General features: G+C 38.1%; 1 pseudogene; it reads right to left on the minus strand.

Annotated features, from left to right (window-relative positions):
* Nucleotides 1–7945: 7945 nt before the first annotated feature.
* Nucleotides 7946–8483, minus strand: LOC119524274 (annotated as a pseudogene).
* Between the last annotated feature and the right edge of the window lie 12750 nt (nucleotides 8484–21233).

Raw genomic sequence — 21233 nt, forward strand, 5'->3', positions numbered from 1 at the left:
TCCCTCAACAGAGGACCCGGGGTGCACGGCCTGGAAGAGGGGCCCACTTGCAAGTCTCTGGAGCCATACGCCAATACCAAGGACTTGTGGGTCAGTGGCAGAGACAAACTGTGGCAGGACTGAACTGAAGGATTAGACTATTGCAGCAGCTTTAAAACTCTACGATCACCAGGGAGATTTGATTGTTAGAGCCACCCCCCCTCCCTGACTGCCCAGAAACACGCCCCATATACAGGGCAGGCAACACCAACTACACATGCAAGCTTGGTACACCAATTGGACCCCACAAGACTCACTCCCCCACTCACCAAAAAGGCTAAGCAGAGGAGAACTGGCTTGTGGAGAACAGGTGGCTCGTGGACGCCACCTGCTGGTTAGTTAGAGAAAGTGTACTCCACGAAGCTGTAGATCTGATAAATTAGAGATAAGGACTTCAATTGGTCTACAAATCCTAAAAGAACCCTATCAAGTTCAGCAAATGCCACGAGGCCAAAAACAACAGAAAATTATAAAGCATATGAAAAAATCAGACGATATGGATAACCCAAGCCCAAGCACCCAAATCAAAAGACCAGAAGAGACACAGCACCTAGAGCAGCTACTCAGAGAACTAAAGATGAACAATGAGACCATAGACGGGATACAAAGGGTATCAAGAAGACCCTAGAAGAACATAAAGAAGACATTGCAAGACTAAATAAAAAAATGGATGATCTTATGGAAATTAAAGAAACTGTTGACCAAATTAAAAAGATTCTGGACACTCATAGTACAAGACTAGAGGAAGTTGAACAACGAATCAGTGACCTCGAAGATGACACAATGGAAAATGAAAGCATAAAATAAAGAATGGGGAAAAAATAGAAAAAATCGAAACGGACCTCAGGGATATGATAGATAATATGAAACGTCCAAATATAAGACTCATTGGTGTCCCAGAAGGGGAAGAAAAGGGTAAAGGTCTAGGAAGAGTATTCAAAGAAATTGTTGGGGAAAACTTCCCAAATCTTCTAAACAACATAAATACACAAATCATAAATGCTCAGCAAACTCCAAATAGAATAAATCCAAATAAACCCACTCCGAGACATATACTGATCACACTATCAAACACAGAAGAGAAGGAGCAAGTTCTGAAAGCAGCAAGAGAAAAGCAATTCACCACATACAAAGGAAACAGCATAAGACTAAGTAGTGACTACTCATCAGCCACCATGGAGGCAAGAAGGCAGTGGCACGATATATTTAAAATTCTGAGTGAGAAAAATTTCCAGCCAAGAATACTTTATCCAGCAAAGCTCTCCTTCAAATTTGAGGGAGAGCTGAAATTTTTCACAGACAAACAAATGCTGAGAGAATTTGCTAACAAGAGACCTGCCCTACTGGAGATACTCAAGGGAGCCCTACAGACAGAGAAAAAAAGAAAGGACAGAGAGACTTGGAGAAAGGTTCAGTACTAAAGAGATTCAGTATGGGTACAATAAAGGATATTAATAGACAGAGGGGAAAAATATGACAAACATAAACCAAAGGATAAGATGGCTGATTCAAGAAATGCCTTCACGGTTATAACGTTGAATGTAAATGGATTAAACTCCCCAATTAAAAGATATAGATTCGCAGAACGGATCAAAAAAAATGAACCATCAATATGTTGCATACAAGAGACTCATCTTAGACACAGGGACACAAAGAAACTGAAAGTGAAAGGATGGAAAAAATATTTCATGCAAGCTACAGCCAAAAGAAAGCAGGTGTAGCAATATTAATCTCAGATAAAATAGACTTTAAATGCAGGGATGTTTTGAGAGACAAAGAAGGCCACTACATATTAATAAAAGGGGCAATTCAACAAGAAGAAATAACAATCATAAATGTCTATGCACCCAATCAAGGTGCCACAAAATACATGAGAGAAACACTGGCAAAACTAAAGGAAGCAATTGATGTTTCCACAATAATTGTGGGAGACTTCAACACATCACTCTCTCCTATAGATAGATCAACCAGACAGAAGACCAATAAGGAAATTGAAAACCTAAACAATCTGATAAATGAATTAGATTTAACAGACATATACAGGACATTACATCCCAAATCACCAGGATACACATACTTTTCTAGTGCTCATGGAACTTTCTCCAGAATAGATCATATGCTGGGACATAAAACAAGCCTCAATAAATTTAAAAAGATTGAAATTAGTCAAAGCACATTCTCTGACCACAATGGAATACAATTAGAAGTCAATAACCATCAGAGACTTAGAAAATTCACAAATACCTGGAGGTTAAACAACACACTCCTAAACAATCAGTGGGTTAAAGAAGAAATAGCAAGAGAAATTGCTAAATATATAGAGATGAATTAAAATGAGAACACAACATACCAAAACCTATGGGATGCAGCAAAAGCAGTGCTAAGGGGGAAATTTATAGCACTAAACGCATATATAAAAAAGGAAGAAAGAGCCAAAATCAAAGAACTGATGGATCAACTGAAGAAGCTGGAAAATGAACAGCAAACCAATACTAAACCAAATACAAGAAAAGAAATAACAAAGATTAAAGCAGAAATAAATGACATAGAGACCAAAAAAACAATAGAGAGGATAAATATCACCAAAAGTTGGTTCTTTGAGAAGATCAACAAGATTGACAAGCCCCTAGCTAGACTGACAAAATCAAAAAGAGAGAAGACCCATATAAACAAAATAATGAATGAAAAAGGTGACATAACTGCAGATCCTGAAGAAATTAAAAAAATTATAAGAGGATACTATGAACAACTGTATGGCAACAAACTGGATAATGTAGAGGAAATGGACAATTTCCTGGAAACATATGAACAACCTAGACTGACCAGAGAAGAAACAGAAGACCTCAACCAACCCATCACAAGCAAAGAGATCCAATCAGTCATCAAAAATCTTCCCACAAATAAATGCCCAGGGCCAGATGGCTTCACAGGGGAATTCTACCAAACTTTCCAGAAAGAACTGACACCAATGTTACTCAAACTCTTTCAAAACGTTGAGGAAAATGGAACACTACCTAACTCATTTTATGAAGCTAACATCAATCTAATACCAAAACCAGACAAAGATGTTACAAAAAAGGAAAACTACCGGCCAATCTCCCTAATGAATATAGATGCAAAAATCCTCAACAAAATACTTGCAAATCGAATCCAAAGACACATTAAAAAAATCATACAGCATGACCAAGCGGGGTTCATTCCAGGCATGCAAGGATGGTTCAACATAAGAAAATCAGTCAATGTATTACAACACATTAACAAGTCAAAAGGGAAAAATCAATTGATCATCTCAATAGATGCTGAAAAAGCATTTGACAAAATCCAACATCCCTTTTTGATAAAAACACTTCAAAAGGTAGGAATTGAAGGAAACTTCCTCAACATGATAAAGAGCATATATGAAAAACCCACAGCCAGCATAGTACTCAATGGTGAGAGACTGAAATCCTTCCCTCTAAGATCAGGAACAAGACAAGGATGCCCGCTGTCACCACTGTTATTCAACATTGTGCTGGAAGTGCTAGCCAGGGCAATCCGGCAAGACAAAGAAATAAAAGGCATCCAAATTGGAAAAGAAGAAGTAAAACTGTCATTGTTTGCAGATGATATGATCTTATATCCAGAAACCCTGAGAAATCGACGATACAGCTACTAGAGCTAATCAACAAATTTAGCAAAGTAGCGGGATACAAGATTAATGCACATAAGTCAGTAATGTTTCTATATGCTAGAAATGAACAAACCGAAGAAACACTCAAGAAAAAGATACCATTTTCAATAGCAACTAAAAAAATCAAATACCTAGGAATAAACTTAACCAAAGTTGTAAAAGACCTATACAAAGAAAGCTACATAACTCTACTAAAAGAAATAGAAGGGGACCTTAAAAGATGGAAAAATATTCCATGTTCATGGATAGGAAGACTAAATGTCATTAAGATGTCAATTCTACCCAAACTCATTTACAGATTCAATGCAACCCCAATCAAAATTCCAACAACCTACTTTGCAGACTTGGAAAAGCTAGTTATCAAATTTATTTGGAAAGGGAAGATGCCTCGAATTGCTAAAGATACTCTAAAAAAGAAAAACGAAGTGCGAGGACTTAAACTCCCTGACTTCGAAGCTTATTATAAAGCTACAGTTGTCAAAACAGCATGGTACTGGCACAAAGATAGACATATAGATCAATGGAATCAAATTGAGAATTCGGAGATAGACCCTCAGATCTATGGCCGACTGATCTTTGATAAGGCCCCCAAAGTCACTGAACTGAGTCATAATGGTCTTTTCAACAAATGGGGCTGGGAGAGTTGGATATCCATATACAAAAGAATGAAAGAGGACCCCTACCTCACCCCCTACACAAAAATTAACTCAAAATGGACCAAAGATCTCAATATAAAAGAAAGTACCATAAAACTCCTAGAAGATAATGTAGGAAAACATCTTCAAGACCTTGTATTAGGTGGCCACTTCCTAGACTTTACACCCGAAGCACAAGCAACAAAAGAGAAAATAGACAAATGGGAACTCCTCAAGCTTAGAAGTTTCTGCACCTCAAAGGAATTTCTCAAAAAGGTAAAGAGGCAGCCAACTCAATGGGAAAAAATTTTTGGAAACCATGTATCTGACAAAAGACTGATATCTTGCATATATAAAGAAATCCTACAACTCAATGACAATAGTACAGACAGCCCAATTATAAAATGGGCAAAAGATATGAAAAGACAGTCTCTGAAGAGGAAATACAAATGGCCAAGAAACACATGAAAAAATTTTCAGCTTCACTAGCTATTAGAGAGATGCAAATTAAGACCACAATGAGATACCATCTAACACCGGTTAGAATGGCTGCCATTAAACTAACCGGAAACTACAAATGCTGGAGGGGATGTGGAGAAATTGGAACTCTTATTCACTGTTGGTGGGACTGTATAATTGTTCAGCCACTCTGGAAGTCAGTCTGGCAGTTCCTTAGAAAACTAGATACAGAGTTACCATTCGATCCAGCGATTGCACTTCTCGGTATATACCCGGAAGATCAGAAAGCAGTGACACGAACAGATATCTGCACGCCAATGTTCATAGCAGCATTATTCACAATTGCCAAAAGATGGAAAAAACACAAATGTCCTTCAACAGATGAGTGGATAAATAAAATGTGGTATATACACACGATGGAATACTACGCGGCAGTAAGAAGGAACGATCTCGTGAAACATATGACAACATGGTTCAACCTTGAAGACATAATGCTGAGTGAAATAAGCCAGGCACAAAAAGAGAAATATTATATGCTACCACTAATGTGAACTTTGAAAAATGTAAAACAAATGGCTTATAATGTAGAATGTAGGGGAACTAGCAATAGAGAGCAATTAAGAAAGGGGGAACAATAATCCAAGAAGAACAGATAAGCTATTTAACGTTCTGGGGATGCCCAGGAATGACTCTGGTCTGTTAATTTCTGATGGATATAGTAGGAGCAAGTTCATAGAAATGTTGCTATATTAGGTAACTTTCTCAGGGTAAAGTAGGAACATGTTGGAAGTTAAGCAGTTATCTTAGGTTAGTTGTCTTTTTCTTACTCCCTTGTTATGGTCTCTTTGAAATGTTCTTTTATTGTATGTTTGTTTTCTTTTAAACTTTTTTTTCATACAGTTGATTTAAAAAAGAAGGGAAAGTTAAAAAAAAAAAAAAAACAAGGAAAAAAAAAAGATGCAGTGCCCCCTTGAGGAGCCTGTGGAGAATGCAGGGGTATTCGCCTACCCCACCTCCATGGTTGCTAACATGACCACAGACATAGGGGACTGGTGGTTTGATGGGTTGAGCCCTCTACCACAGGTTTTACCCTTGGGAAGACGGTTGCTGCAAAGGAGAGGCTAGGCCTCCCTATGGTTGTGCCTGAGAGCCTCCTCCCGAATTCCTCTTTGTTGCTCAGATGTGGCCCTGTCTCTCTAGCTAAGCCAACTTGAAAGGTGAAATCACTGCCCTCCCCCCTACGTGGGATCAGACACCCAGGGGAGTGAATCTCCCTGGCAACGTGGAATATGACTCCCGGGGAGGAATGTAGACTTGGCATCGTGGGACGGAGAACATCTTCTTGACCAAAAGGGGGATGTGAAAGGAAATGAAATAAGCTTCAGTGGCAGAGAGGTTCCAAAAGGAGCCGAGAGGTCACTCTGGTGGGCACTCTTATGCACACTTTAGACAACCCTTTTTAGGTTCTAAAGAATTGGGGTAGCTGGTGGTGGATACCTGAAACTATCAAACTACAACCCAGAACCCATGAATCTTGAAGACAGTTGTATAAAAATGTAGCTTATGAGGGGTGACAAGGGGATTGGGAAAGCCATAAGGACCACACTCCACTTTGTCTAGTTTAGGGATGGATGAGTAGAAAAATAGGGGAAGAAAACAAACAGACAAAGGTACCCAGTGTTCTTTTTTACTTCAATTGCTCTTTTTCACTCTAATTAGTATTCTTGTTATTCTTGTGTGTGTGCTAATGAAGGTGTCAGGGATTGATTTGGGTGATGAATGTACAACTATGTAATGGTACTGTGAACAATCGAAAGTACGATTTGTTTTGTATGACTGCGTGGTATATGAATATATCTCAATGAAATGAAGATTAAAAAAAAAAACAAAAAAACAAAAAACAAAAAAAAGACATAATGCTGAGCAAAATAAGCCAGGCACAAAAAGAGAGATATTGTATGTTACCACTAATGTGAATTCTGTGAAAAATGTACAATGTTTTATACTGTAGAATGTAGGGGACCTAGAGATACCAATTAGTGGAGGGGGAATGATAATCTAATAAGAACAGATAAACTATGGAGGGTAATCTCAATGTTATGGGAATGCTCAGGAATGATTATGGTTTGTAAACTTTCTTGGATATAGTAAGATCATGTTGGAAGCAATAGAGTTATTTGAGGTTTTTTTTTCTCTTATTCCTTTGTTTTCTTAGGGGTTGTTAATTTTCTTGGGGTATGGTAGGAACATGTTGGAAGCAATGTAGTTATTTTAGATTATTTGTTTTTCTTACTCCTCTGTTTGGACATGGTTTATTAATTTTCTTGGGGTATGGTAGGAACATATTGGAAGCAAAGTAGTTATTTTAGGTTACTTGTTTTCCTTAATCCATTGCTTTGTTTGAAATGTTGTGGGGTTTTTTTGGTTGTTGTTTGCCTGTTTGTTTTTAATTTTTTGATAAACAAAGTTAAAAAATTGAAAAAAAATCAGTAGAAAAATGGGAGTAAAAACTAAATGACAAATAGGGTGGGATGGGGGGATGGTTTGGGTATTCTCTTTTCACTTTTATTTCTTATTCTTATTCTGATTCTTTCTGATGTAAGGAAAATGTTCAGAAATAGATTGTGGTGATGAACGCATAACTATATGATCATACTGTGAACAGTTGATTGTATACCATGGATGACTGTATGGTTTGTGAATATATTTCAATAAAACTGAATTTTAAAAAAAAAATAAAATATTGGGAACTAAATATCTGTGCTGATTTGTATTTTGACTTAATAGAACAAGAAGAGAACAACATTCAACCACGGAGGTTTATACTGATAATAGAGCTCTTAAAGTTAATAATGTCTTCCACCTTTTATACTTACCACAGGCTACACAATGTCCTGAGAGGGTTAATTATGGGAAAAATGTCAGTCACAGCTTTAAGACCTTACTTTGAAGGGAACTAATGAAAGTCAATTGGAAGATGAGACTTCATCTTTGTTTTCAAATGAGTGGTCTTAATTTTTCTTCTTATAGAAAAAGTTTAAATCAATTTATTATAAATATATCTAAATCATTAATTTTTCAGCTTTCAGGAAAAGTCCAGCACTTCGTTTATACAAAGTCTATGAGAAGAGATGAATAGAGATCATCTAATCTTAAATAGTGACACCATCCATTCAACTCCTTGGCACAATCCCTCACCTGTAAGAACAGAGCATGCTTGGATATGCCACTGGTGATCTTTAACAGAAGTTAGTTTCAAAAACTGGGTGATTTCTGCCACAAGCATACATTTTTTAATATCTTGTTTATTAGCAAAAATCAGCAATCCAGCTTTTCTTAGGTCCTCACGTTAACATTTTATACAGTTCTTCTCTAGTTACAGAAATCTTTTCTCTGTCTGTACTGTCCACAACAACTATCACAAACTCAATGTTAGTATAGTAAGCGTTCCAGGAAGAATGAACAGATTCTTGGCCACCAATATCCCACATGAGGAAAAGCGTATTATTAACAACTATCTCTTCTACATTACTTCCTGTTGTAGGGGTTGTATGTACAACTTCCTTCATAGAAAACTGGTAAAGGATGGTAGTGTTCCCTGCATTATCAAGCCCAATAATGATGACTCTGTGCTCCTGGTGATTGAACAGTCTCCACATCCCGGGGAAGAGAATTCCCATTCTCGGGCAGCAGACCCCACTCCAACGACCCACTGAGGGGGAGGAGAGAGATGAGCCAGAGCCTCCACCTCTGCTGCTGCTGTTCCCACACTTGTCGCTGGCCTGCTTCCCGGGAACCGGAGGGAGGCCAAAGCCCATGTCGCCCTGCCACATGCGAGGCCTCACCGCTGCCGCAGTGGTACTTCACCTGGCTTGCGGACATTGGTGACGTGTTCTAGAAATTTGCTTTTTGAATTAACTTTCTCTTTCAGTAGCCAAATCTACTGACACCTCCTCTTTAACCTATTAATGTTCTCAAGCCTTTGCCCATCTTTTTGAAAACACAGTTCTCCTTTGACTGTGCTCTTATTGTCTAGCTAATACCCACTTCCCCTTACACCCTTTCCTTTTGCCGTACTTTTTCAAAGATTGGTTTGCATTTCCATACCTCCTATTCACTTTTTTAAAATTTGGAAATACTTTGAGCAGACAAAAAAGGGAAGAGATTAATATAATAAACACCCATGTATCCACAACTCAGCTTGTCAAATCAACATTTTGACAAATTTCCTTCCTAATTTTTTTAAAGAAATAACACATCACTGATACAGTTTTAAGCATCATGTGTACCTATTCCTCCCCCTTTCCTCTTCTTATCTCCCCAGAGGTAACCACTATTCAGACTTTAGTATTCACTATTTCCATGCATGTTTTTATATTTATACTACTTATGTGTATATCCCTAAAAATATCCAGTTGTGGGAGATTGCTACAGTAATGGCTCCCGATGAATCATGCCTCTCTAAATCCATACCCTTGGGTAGTCTCCTCCCACATTAACTGTAGAAGTGGCCATGTAACTTGCTTTGGCTAATGGAATAGCTGCAAGTATGATGCAAGCACCAGCTTAAAAAAGCACTTGCACATTGGTGCTTGCTCTCTTAAAATGCAACCACCATATGAACAAGTCCACAGCAGCTTTCTGGAGAGATCACAAGGAGGAAAACCTAGACACCCTGGCTGACAGCCTGCCAATGGCCAGACATGTGAGTGAAGCCATCCTTAGATCATCTAGCCCTTGCCAAGCTGCTAGCACAAGCAAGACCAGGCAAGACCACGAGAAATGCCCAACTGAGTCCAGTCCAAATTGCTGACCCACAGAATCTTGAGCAAATGAAATAAATGCTGTTTTAAGCAACTAAATTTTGGTGTGGTTTAGCTTTATGTCAGTGGTATCACAATATACATGTCAGGGTCATGATTTGCTTTTTTGTTCTTCATATTTAGATCTTCCCATGTTTACACATATAGCTCTAGTTCATTAATTTTTAACTAACTTAGTGAAGAATGCCTTTATATGAATATATAGCAATTTACTTATCTGTTCTCTTATTAACAGACATTTGTGTTTCTGGTTTTTTTTTACTGTTACGAGTCCTTTTGCACTAGGAATGGAATGACTTGGTTGAAAGGTAAGAACATTTTCAACTTTATTAGATATTGTCAAGTTGTTTTCCAAAAAGGTTGTATAGGTCCCCAATCCCTTATCTACAATTTTGAAATCCTCAAATCCCTGAAATGCAAAAGTATTTTCCTAACTATGGTCTTTTCACTTTGTTTATGATGTTTTGGTGTTCTCTGCTATTTAAAAGTTTTTTGTTTTAATGTTTCCCTTATGGTTGTACTTTACACCACTATTCAATCCACTATAAACTGGTTTCTGAACTCTACCACTTCAGTGAGGTCACCAACTATTAAAAAAATAACTTTTCATTCTGAAATAATTTCAAACTTACAGGACAATTGCAGAAATAATACAAATCCCATACAGAGAACTCCAACATACTCTCCCCAGATACCCAGATCCACCAACTTTTAACAATTTATCACATTTGCCATATCATTCCATACATCTATCCATATATCTGTATACCTTTCTACATATCTTCTAAACATTTGAAAGTAAGTTGTATGCACCATGTTCCTTGAACATAATACTATCATGTACATTTCCTAAGAACAAGAATAAATAGAACAACTTGGTGATGTGAACAGCTACTGAAAACTTTTCTCCAGAGATTCAATGAAAAAAGGACAATTCTGAATTGTTTGAAACTCTGGAGGAGGACATAGATTGGAGAAAGATACTACAAATGTGAAATTGAAGAAAGTAAAGAAATATCAAGTAGGAATCTTCCATACTGGACCAGCCAGTCCTCTCAGCCTCCTCCTCACTCAGACTCAGCATGAGAAAGGCACAGATTCAAGCAGACAGGATCCCTCCCACTACCGACACAGACTACAAAATCTCTCACAGCAGTGAGACATTGCCCTCACCATTTGAAGACCTGGGGGACAGGGGAAGACATTTCAAGGCCCAGGTCAGTGAGGGACAGAGACTGAGAAAACATGGACTGAGACTCTGTTTCCAGCCCTGGGTCTGAAAGCCCTTCCCCCACTGTTGAGGGACGCAGCAGCCAGCAGCTGTTTTTTTGCCTTGGGGATGATGGGAGTACTGGGTCAGCTGAGGAAGTACTTTGCTACAGATGGAGCCCCACATTGAGCCAGATTGTGGCCAGCAAAGTGAGGGCATAGGACTCCTGCAGTTTCAGCTCACCTGTGTAGATGCAGCCTGTGCTCAGAGGCAAAGCAGTTTCTCTGGACAATTAGGGTACCAAACAACACCATCTGCTGGACAGTCTAGAAGAAGCAAGGGAATTAAAATATTTTTTTTTTAAAGATTCCCCAGACCCTTTATTAGGACCGCAGGAGCTGGTCTATACACCCGGCCCTGCTTTGGCTGAGAAATACTTAAGAACCAACTGATAAAGCAGGGCTTTAAAAAAAACCATGGTGGAGGATTCAGGGGTGTTGGACTTCCCCACCTCAATGGTTGCTGATGTGCTCACAGACATAGGGGACTGGTGGTTTGATGGGCTGAGCCCTCTACCATGGGACTTGCCCTTAGCAAGACTGTTGCTGCAAAGGAGAGGCTAGGCCTGCCTATAATTGTGTCTAAGAGCCTCCTCCAGAACGCCTCTTTGTTGCTTAGATTTGACCCTCTCTCTCTAGCTAAGCCAACTTGGCAGGTGAAATCACTGCCCTCTCCCCTACATGGGATCTGACACCCAGGGGTGTAAATCTCCCTGTCAGTGTGGAATATGACTCCTGGGGAGGAATATAGACCCAGAATCATGGGATGAAGAACATCTTCTTGGCCAAAAGGGGAATGGGAAATGAAATGAAATAAGCTTCAGGAGCAGAGAGATTCCAAAAGGAGCCGAGAGGTTGCTCTGGTGGGCACTCTTACACACATTATCGACAACCCTTTTTAGGTTCTAATGAATTAGAATAACTAGCAGTAAATACCTGAAACTATCAAACTACAACCCAGAACCCCTGAATCTTGAAGACAATTGTATAAAAATGTAGTTCATGAGGTGTGACAATGCGATTGGAAAAGCCATATGGACAACACTCCCCTTTGTCTTGTTCATGGATGAATGAGTAGAAAAATGGGGGAAGAAATAAAAAGGAGAAAAAGGCACCCAGTGTTCTTTTTTACTTTAATTGTTCTTTTTCCCTTTAATTTTTTTTTCTTTTTCTTTTTGTGTATGTGGTAATGAAATTGTCAAGAATTAATTTCGGTGATGAACACACAACTATATAATGGTACATAAACAATTGAATGTACACTTTGTATTGTATGACTGATGGTATGTGAATATATCTCAATAAAAATGAATTTAAAAAAAAACAAATCCAGGTCTTGCTGGCTGGCAGAAAGCAGAGCACCACTGGAAGCCAGCAGATTTGTATTACCACACACAGTGAACTTGCTGGGGTGCCCAGTGCCTACCATCCATCCCTGTGGCAGACCATGGTGGCTGCCAGACTTTGAGGGGAAGGCTGGGGAGCAGAGATAATCTGAGAGTTGTCTAGCAAGAGAAACAAAGAAAAAATAGAAGTCAAAGACAATCAACAAGAAAACCCTAGGCAAAAGAGAGAAAACAACCTCTAGAATAAACTAATTGATAAAATCAGATGCCTATACAGCAAAAAAATCACAAGCTATACCAGGAAACATGAAGATATGACCCAGTCAAAGGAACACACTAACACTTCAACTGAAATTCAGGAGTTGAAGCAACTAATTAAAGATATTCAAACAAATCTTCAAAGTCCAATCAACAAGTTGAAAGAAAATGTGACAAAAGAGATGAAGGATATAAAGAAGACACTGGGTGACCCATAAGGAAGAATTTGTAAGCTTGAAAAAACACATGGCAGAACTTATGGTAATGAAAGGCACAATACAAGAGGTGAAAAACAAAATGGAGACAAAGGACAGAAGACTTGGAGAGGCAAAAGAAAGGACCAGTGAACGAGATGACAGGACATCTGAAGTCCTACACACAAAAGAACAGATAGGGAAAAGAATAAAAAAAATAAGCAAGGTCTCAGGGAACTGAATGACAACATGAAGTGCACAAACATGCATTTTATAGGTGTCCCAGAAGGAGAAGAGAAGGGAAAGGGGGCAGAAAGAATAATAGAGAAAATAATCAATGAAAATTTCCCAACTCTTATGAAAGACATAAAATTGTAGGTCCAAAAAGCACAGCATACCCCAAACAGAATTGATCCAAATAGACCTACTACAAGACACTTACTAATGAGATTGTCAAATGTCAAAGTCAGAGAGAGAATTCTGAAAGCAGCAAAAGAAAAGCAACCCATCATGTACAAGGGAAGCTTGATAAGACTAAGTGCAGATCTCTTAGCAGAAACCATGGAGGCATGAAGGCAGTGGTTTGATATACTCAGAATCTGAAAGAGAAAAACTGCCAACCAAGAATGCTATATCCAGCAAAACTGTCCTTCAAAACCGAGGGAGAGATTACAATATTTACAGATAAACAGATGCTGAGAGAGTTTGTGAACAGGAGACCTCCTCTACAAGAAATACTAAAGGGAGTGGTACAGACAGATAGGTAAAGACAGGATAGAGAGGTTTGGAGAAGAGTGTAGAAATGAAGATATCAGGAGATAGAAAGAGGGTAGAGATTGGGCATTTGATGCTGAAGGAGTATAGAATGTTTGAGAGGATTGACTGTATAGATCCGGAAATGGATAATACAATACTGTGTAATGGTAGCACAATATTGTAAGAACACTGAACAAAGATGACTGTGAGTACAGTTGAAAGAGGAAGGTTAGGGGTATGTATGACACCAGAAGGAAAGACAGAAGATAAAAATTGGGACTGTGTAACTTAGTGAAACCCAGAGTGGTCAATGATTGTGATTAAATGTACAAATGTAAGAACATTTTTACCTGAGGGAGAACAAATGAATGTCAACTTTGCAAGGTGTTGACAATGGGTTGGTATTGGGGAAAATACACAATCATTGCAAACTAGAGTCTGTAGTTAACAGTAACATTGCAATATGCTTCCATTAATTGTAACAAAGGCAATATAACAAAGCTAAATGTCTATAAGAGGGGGTTATAAGGGAGGGATATGGGATTCTTGGCATTAGTGTTGTTGTCTTTTTATTGTATTGTATTTTTCTTTTTTCATTTTTCTCCTCTTTCTCTTTCTTTGCAGAATAAATGGAAATGTCCTCATATAGATTGTGATGGTGAATGCATAACTATATGATTATACTGGGAACTTTTGATTGTTTACTTGGGAAGGAATGTATGGTGTGTGAATAAAACCACTTTAAAAAAAAAAGACCACAGCAGTGGCACAAATCACTGCTGTCAGATACTTTCCTGGATCTTCTTGGACTTGTTTTGTGACCATGAATAAATTTCCCACCATGGTCCTTAGACTTCCAATAAATGATGGAAAGCAAAGTTAATTAATTAATTAATTAAATTAATTAAATAGGACAGTCTGTGTTCATGGATTGCAAGCCTAAATGTTGTTAAGATGTAAATCCTACCCCAATTGATCTACAGATTCAATGCAATTCCAATCAAAATTCCAACAGCCTACTTTGCAGACATGGAAAAGGCAACTATCAAATTTATTTGGAAGGGTAAGGGGCCCCAAATAGCAAAAAAAAAACAAAAAAAACAAAAAAAACAAAAAAAACAAACAAACAAAAAAAAAACTTGAAAAAGAACAAAATTGGAAGACTCACATTTCCTGACTTTAAAGCACATTACAAAGCTACAGTGGTCAAAACAGCATTGTACTGGAATAAAAATAGATATACTGACCAATGGAATCAAATTGATAACTCAGAAATAGACCCTTACATCGATGACCAATTGATATTTGACAAGGCTGCCAAGTCCACCCAACTGGGACAGAATAGTCTCTTCAACAAACGGTGCTGGAAGAACTGGATATCCATATCCAAAAGAATGAAAGAGGACCCCTACCTCACACCTTATGCAAAAATTAACTCAAAAATGGATCAAAGACCTAAATATAAGAACCAGGTCCATAAAATTCCTAGAAGAAAATGTGAGGAAGCATCTTCAAGATCTTATGGTAGGCAATGGTTTCTTAGACTTTACACCCAAAGCACAAGCATCAAAAGAAAAAAATAGATAAATGGGATCTTCTCAAAATTAAAAACTTCTGTGCTTCAAAGGACTTTGTCAAGAAATGAAAAGGCAGCCTAAGCAGTAGGAGAAAATATTTGGAAACCACATATCTGATAAGGGTTTAATATCCAGAATATATAAGGAAATCCCAACAACTCAGCAATAAAAGACAAACAATCCAATTTAAAAGGGACAAAAGACTTGCATAGACATTTTTTCAAAGAAGAAATACAAATGGCCAAAAAGCACATGAAAAGATGCTCAACATCTCTAGTTATTATGGAAATGCAAATCAAAACCACAATGAGATATCATTTCACACCGACAGGAAAGACCACTATTAAAAAAACAGAAAGCTTCAAATGTTGGAGAGGAATGGAGAAAGAGGAACACTCATTCACTGCTAGTTGGAATGTAAAATGGTGTAGCATTTGTGGAAGACGGTTCCTCAGGATACTATGTATAGAATTGCAATCCCACTACTAGGTATATACCCAGAAGAATTGAAAGCAGGGACATGAACAGACATTTGCACACTGATGTTCATAGTGGCATTATTCACAATTGCCAAAAGATGGAAACAATTCAAGTATCCATCAGCCAATGAATGGATAAGCAAAATGTAGTATAAACATACGATGGAATATTGTTCAGCATTTAAGAAGGAATGAAGTTCTAATGCATGCAACAACATGAATGAACCTGGAAGACATTATGTTGAGTGAAATAAGTCAGACACAAAAAGACAAATATTGTATGATCTCGCTAATATGAATTAAGTATAATATGCTAACAAATAAAGTTAGAATCTAGAATATAGGTTACCAGGAGATAGAATGTAGGTAGTGAATGAGGAGCTAATGCTTTATTTGTGCAGAATTTCTATTTAGGTTGATTGCAAATGATTTGAGATGGATAGAGGTGATGGTAGCACATTACTGTAAGTATATTTAACAATGCTGAATTATGTGTGTGTGAATGTGGATGAAAAGGGTAGTTTTAAGTCAGGTATGTTACTAGAAGGAAAGCTAGAGGATAAAACTTGGGACTGTATAACACAGTGAACCCTGTGGTGAATGATTTCTGTGGTGAATAGTACAAATATAATAACGTTCTTTTATGAACTATAACAAATGTACGTCACTAATACAAGGTGTTAATAATGGGGTAATATATGGGAAAAATACACCTAATGAAAACTATGGACTATAGTTAAACAGTAACATTTTATTATTATTTAAATATAAATAAATCTATAGAGACAGAATTAGATTGGTTGTTGTTTAGGGCTGAGGAAGGATAGAGGGATTCAGAGGTGATACTAAAGGGTATAGGGTTTTTCTTTTTGGAGTAATGAAAATGTTCTAAAATTGTGGTGACAAATACACAACTCTGTGATTATACTAAAAGCCACTGATTGCACACCTTGGATGGATTGTATGGTATGTGAATATATCTCAGTAAAACTGCTTTAAAAAAAGAATTTCCAGTGCCAAAGAGAAAGATAGATAGATTGAAAAAAATTTAATAGGCAAATATTTCTCCAAAGAACACATACAAATGGCCAATAAACACAGGAAAAGATGCTCTGCATCATTATTGTCAGGGGAATTCATATCAAATCACAATGAGATACCACTTCATATCCACCTAGGATGGCTATAATCAAAGAGACAGAGAATAAGTTTGGGGGAGGATGTTGAGAAATCAGAACTGTCTTATACTGCTGGTGAGTAGGTAAAATGGTACAGCCTCTTTAGAAAACAGTCTGTATGTTCCTCAAAAGTTTAAATGTGAGTTATCAGATGACTTAGCAAGTCCACTCCTAGATAAATATCTAAAAGATTTGAAAATATATGTACATGCAAAAAACATTACATGAATATTTATTGCAGCATTATTCATAATAGCCAAAAATTGGAAACAACCCAAATGTCCTTCAATTGATTAATGGATAAATAAAATGTGATATATCTATATATCAGAATTTGACTTAGCAATTAAAAGAATTGAAGTAGTGATACATGCCACAACATGGATGAATCTTGAAAACATTATGCTAAATGAAAGAAACCCATCACAAAGGACAACATATTGTATGATTCCAATTTATGAGAAATGTCCAGAATAGGCAAATCTATAGAGACAGAAAGTAGATTAATAGTTACCTAGGACTGAGAGTGCTGGGGAGATTGGGAGTGATGGCTAAGGCATGTGGCATTTCTTTTTGGGGTGATGAAAGTATTCTAAAAGTGACTGAGGTTTATTTGGAAGCGTAAGGTGCCTCAAATAGCCAAAAATATCTTGAGAAAGAGGAACGAAGTGGAAGGTCTCACACTACCTGACTTTAAAACATATTACAAAGCCACAGTGGTCAAAACATCATGGTACTGTCATAAGGATAAGTATACCAACCAATGGAATGGAATTGAATGTTCAGAAATAGAACTTTGCATCTGTCAACAACTGATCTTAGATAAGGCAGTCAAGCCAAAGCAACTGGGACAGAGCAGCCTCTTCAATAAATGGTGTTTGGAGAACTGGATATCCATTTCCAAAAGAATGAAAGAGGACTCCTACCTCACCCCTTATACAAAAATTAACTCAAAATGGATCAAAGACCTAAATATTAGCACTAAGACCATAAGATTCTTAGAAGAAAATGTCAGGCAATATCTTAAAGATCTTGTGACAGGAGGCGGTTTCCTAGACCTCACACCCAAGGCACGAGCAACCAAAGAACAAATAGACAAATGGGATCTCCTCAAAATTAAACACTTTTGTACATCAAAGGACTTTGTCAGAAAGGTAAAAAGGCAGCTTACACAATGGGAGAAAATATTTGGAAATCACATATCAGATAAAGGTTTAATATCCCAAATATATAAAGTGACCCTACAACTCAACAACAGAAAGAAAAACAACCCAATTTAAAAATGGGCAAAAGACATGGACAGACACATTTCTGAAGAGGAAATACAAATGGCTCAAAAACATGAAAAAATGATCAACTTCACTGGCTGTTAGGGAAATGCAAATCAAAACCACAATGAGATATCATCTCATACCTATGAGAATGGCTATAATCCAAAAAACAGAAAATTTCAAGTGCTGGAGAGGATGTGGAGAAAGATGCACATTTATTCACTGTTGGTGGGAATGTAGAATGGTGCAACCACTCTGGAAAGCAGTGTGGCGGTTCCTCAGGAAGCTAAGTATGGTTTTGGATATGACCCAGCTATCCCATTACTAGGTATATACTCAGAGGAACTGAAAGTTAAGACACAAATGGACATTTGTAAACTGATGCTTATTGCATCATTATTCACAATTGCCCAGAGACAGAAACAGCCTGTTCTGGTTTGCTAATGCTGCCAGAATGCAAAACACCAGAAATGGACTGGCTTTTATAAAGAGGGTTTATTTGGTCACACAGTTACAGTCTTAAGGCCATAAAGTGTCCAAGGTAACGCATCAGCAATCGGGTACCTTCACTGGAGGATGGGCAACGGCATCTGGAAAACCTCTGGTAGCTGAGAAGGCATGTGGCTGGTGTCTGCTCCAAAGTTCTGGTTTCAAAATGGCTTTCTCCCAGGATGTTCCTCTCTAGGCTGCAGTTCCTCAAAAATGTCACTCTTAGTTGCACTTGGGGTGTTTGTCCTCTCTTAGCTTCTCCGGAGCAAGAGCCTGCTTTCAATGGCCATCTTCAAACTGTCTCTCTGTCTCTCACCTGCAGCTACTCTCTCAGCTTCTGTGCATTCTTCAAAGTGTCCCTCTTGGCTGTAGCACATTCGCTCCTTCTGTCTGAGCTTATATAGTGCTCCAGTAAATTCATCAAGGATCATGCTGAATGGGCAGGGCCACACCTCCACAGAAACTATCCAATCAGAGTCATCACCCACAGTTGGGTGGGGCACATCTCCATGGAAACAACCCAATCCAGAAGTTCCAACTTAATCCCCACTAATATGTCTGCACCCACAAGACTGTATCAAAGAACATGGCTTTTTCTGGGAGACATAAATATACAAACCGGCACACAGCCCAAATGTCCATCAATGGATGAGTGGATAAACAAACTGTGGTACATACACACAATGTAATATTACACACCTGTAAGACAGAACAAAGACACAGAACATATAATAACATGGATGAACCTTGAGGACACTATGTTGAGCGAAGTTAACCAGAAAGAAAAAGACAAATACCAAATGGTCTCACTAATATGAACTAATGTTAATTAGCAAACTTGGAGAGTTAAAAGCTGATAGCACATGCTACCAGGAGATACAAAGAGGGTAGAGAGCAGGCATTTTATGCTGAAGGACTACAGAATGTTCAGCAGGATTGTTTAGATCCAGAAATAATAGCACAATACTGTGTGATGGCAGCACAGTATTGTAAGTACACTGAACAAAGATGTCTGTGAGTAAAGCTGAAAGAGGTGGGCTATGGGCCTGAATGACACCTGAAGATAAAGACTGGGACTGTTCCACTTAGCAAAAACTGAAGTGGTCAATGATTGTGACTAAATGTACAAATATTAAACTGTTCTTGCATGTGGTAGAACAAATGAATTTACCATGCAGAGTGTTGGAAAGAGGATGGTATTGGGGAAAAAATAATCAAAGCAAGCTGGAGTCTATGGTCAACAGTAACATTGTAATATGTTTCCATTAAATGTAACAAAGGCAATATACCAAAGCTAAATGTGTATGAGAGGGGGATATAAGGGAAGGATATGGGATTCTTGGTAGTGGTGGTGTTGTCTGACCCTACTATAATATTGTATTGTATGATATTTTATTTTTCTTTTAATTATATTTTTTACTATTCAGTAAAAAAAACTTTTTTTGTAGTAATCAATGTGTTCAAGTGCTGACTATGGTGATAAATGCACAACTGTATGATGATACCATGAACGGCTGATTGTACACTGTGGATAATTATATGGTATGTGAATATAGCTCTATAAAATTATATGGAAAAATACAAACAGGGATAAATGTGCTGGAGAAAATATGGAGAGAGGGATGTATGTATTTACTGTTGGTTAGGAGGCAGAATGGTACAGCCTTTCTGGAGGACAGTGGAGTGGTTCCAAACAAAGCTAAGTATGTGGGGGCCATAAGGTCCTGCAACCTCGTTAGGTGGCATATACCTGGAGGATCTGAGAGCAGGGACATGAATGGACATTTTCACACTGGTGTTTATGGAGGAAGTATTCATGATTTGCAATGGGTGGAGGTGGCCTAAGGGTAAATCAACTGAGAACAGAATGGTGAACTGTTGTGTGTGCATACAAAGGGATATTGAGCAACTACCAGGAGTGAAGCTGTGAGACACACAGGAGGTGAATGGATCCTGTAGACAGCATTTTGAGTGAAGTACGCCAGAAACAAAGGCACACACTATAATGCCTCACCGACATGGACTATCTACAATGTGTAAACTCAGAACTGAACCTTAGAGCACAGCTTATTGGGGGGTGCTTATTGTAATCATCCCTAGACTGTAAGCTCTTACAGCAGTCACATCTATTCCTGAATTGTAATGGCTGTCTCCAGATTCCAAGATGCTGATCTCTTTGTGTATAATCTGATCCATCCCTGGAACTTTGGGTATCTGTGTGACACCTGAAACACAGAGCTAGAACTCAGCAGATATGATTGTCAGTATTAGCACATATAGCAACTGTTAAAAAAGCTGAAAAAGAGTCCAGACTTCAACTAGAGATATGAATGAAGCAGATGTGGTTAGGACTAGAGCAAATTGGGCCAAAGGGTAAAGGACAATACTGACTGTGTTTTAAAACTTCAAATTCCATGCAAGACCATGGGAAGAGACGTTTAGTTGGTGCAAGATCTATATTTCCTAAACAATTTTACTCGTACAGTCTGTTCAAATACCTTAACTACATGGAATTTTTAATAGGAACTGAGACCTGGTAGGTTTGCATAGGTTAGTATGAAATAGCAACACATCCCAAAGTAATTTGGACAGAGAATAAAAGTATATGTGCAGGCCCCCCCTGAGGAGCTGGGGGAAAATGCAGAGGTGTTGGGCTTCCTTGCCTGGATTGTTGCTGACATTCTCACAAACATTGAGGACTGGCAGTTTGATGTGCCGAGCCCTCTATCACAGGACTTGCCTTTCTGAAGCTCATTACTGCAAAGGAGAGGCTAAACCTGCTTATAATTG

This window comes from Choloepus didactylus, chromosome Y (assembly GCF_015220235.1).
Source record: "Choloepus didactylus isolate mChoDid1 chromosome Y, mChoDid1.pri, whole genome shotgun sequence".
NCBI lineage: Eukaryota > Metazoa > Chordata > Mammalia > Pilosa > Megalonychidae > Choloepus > Choloepus didactylus.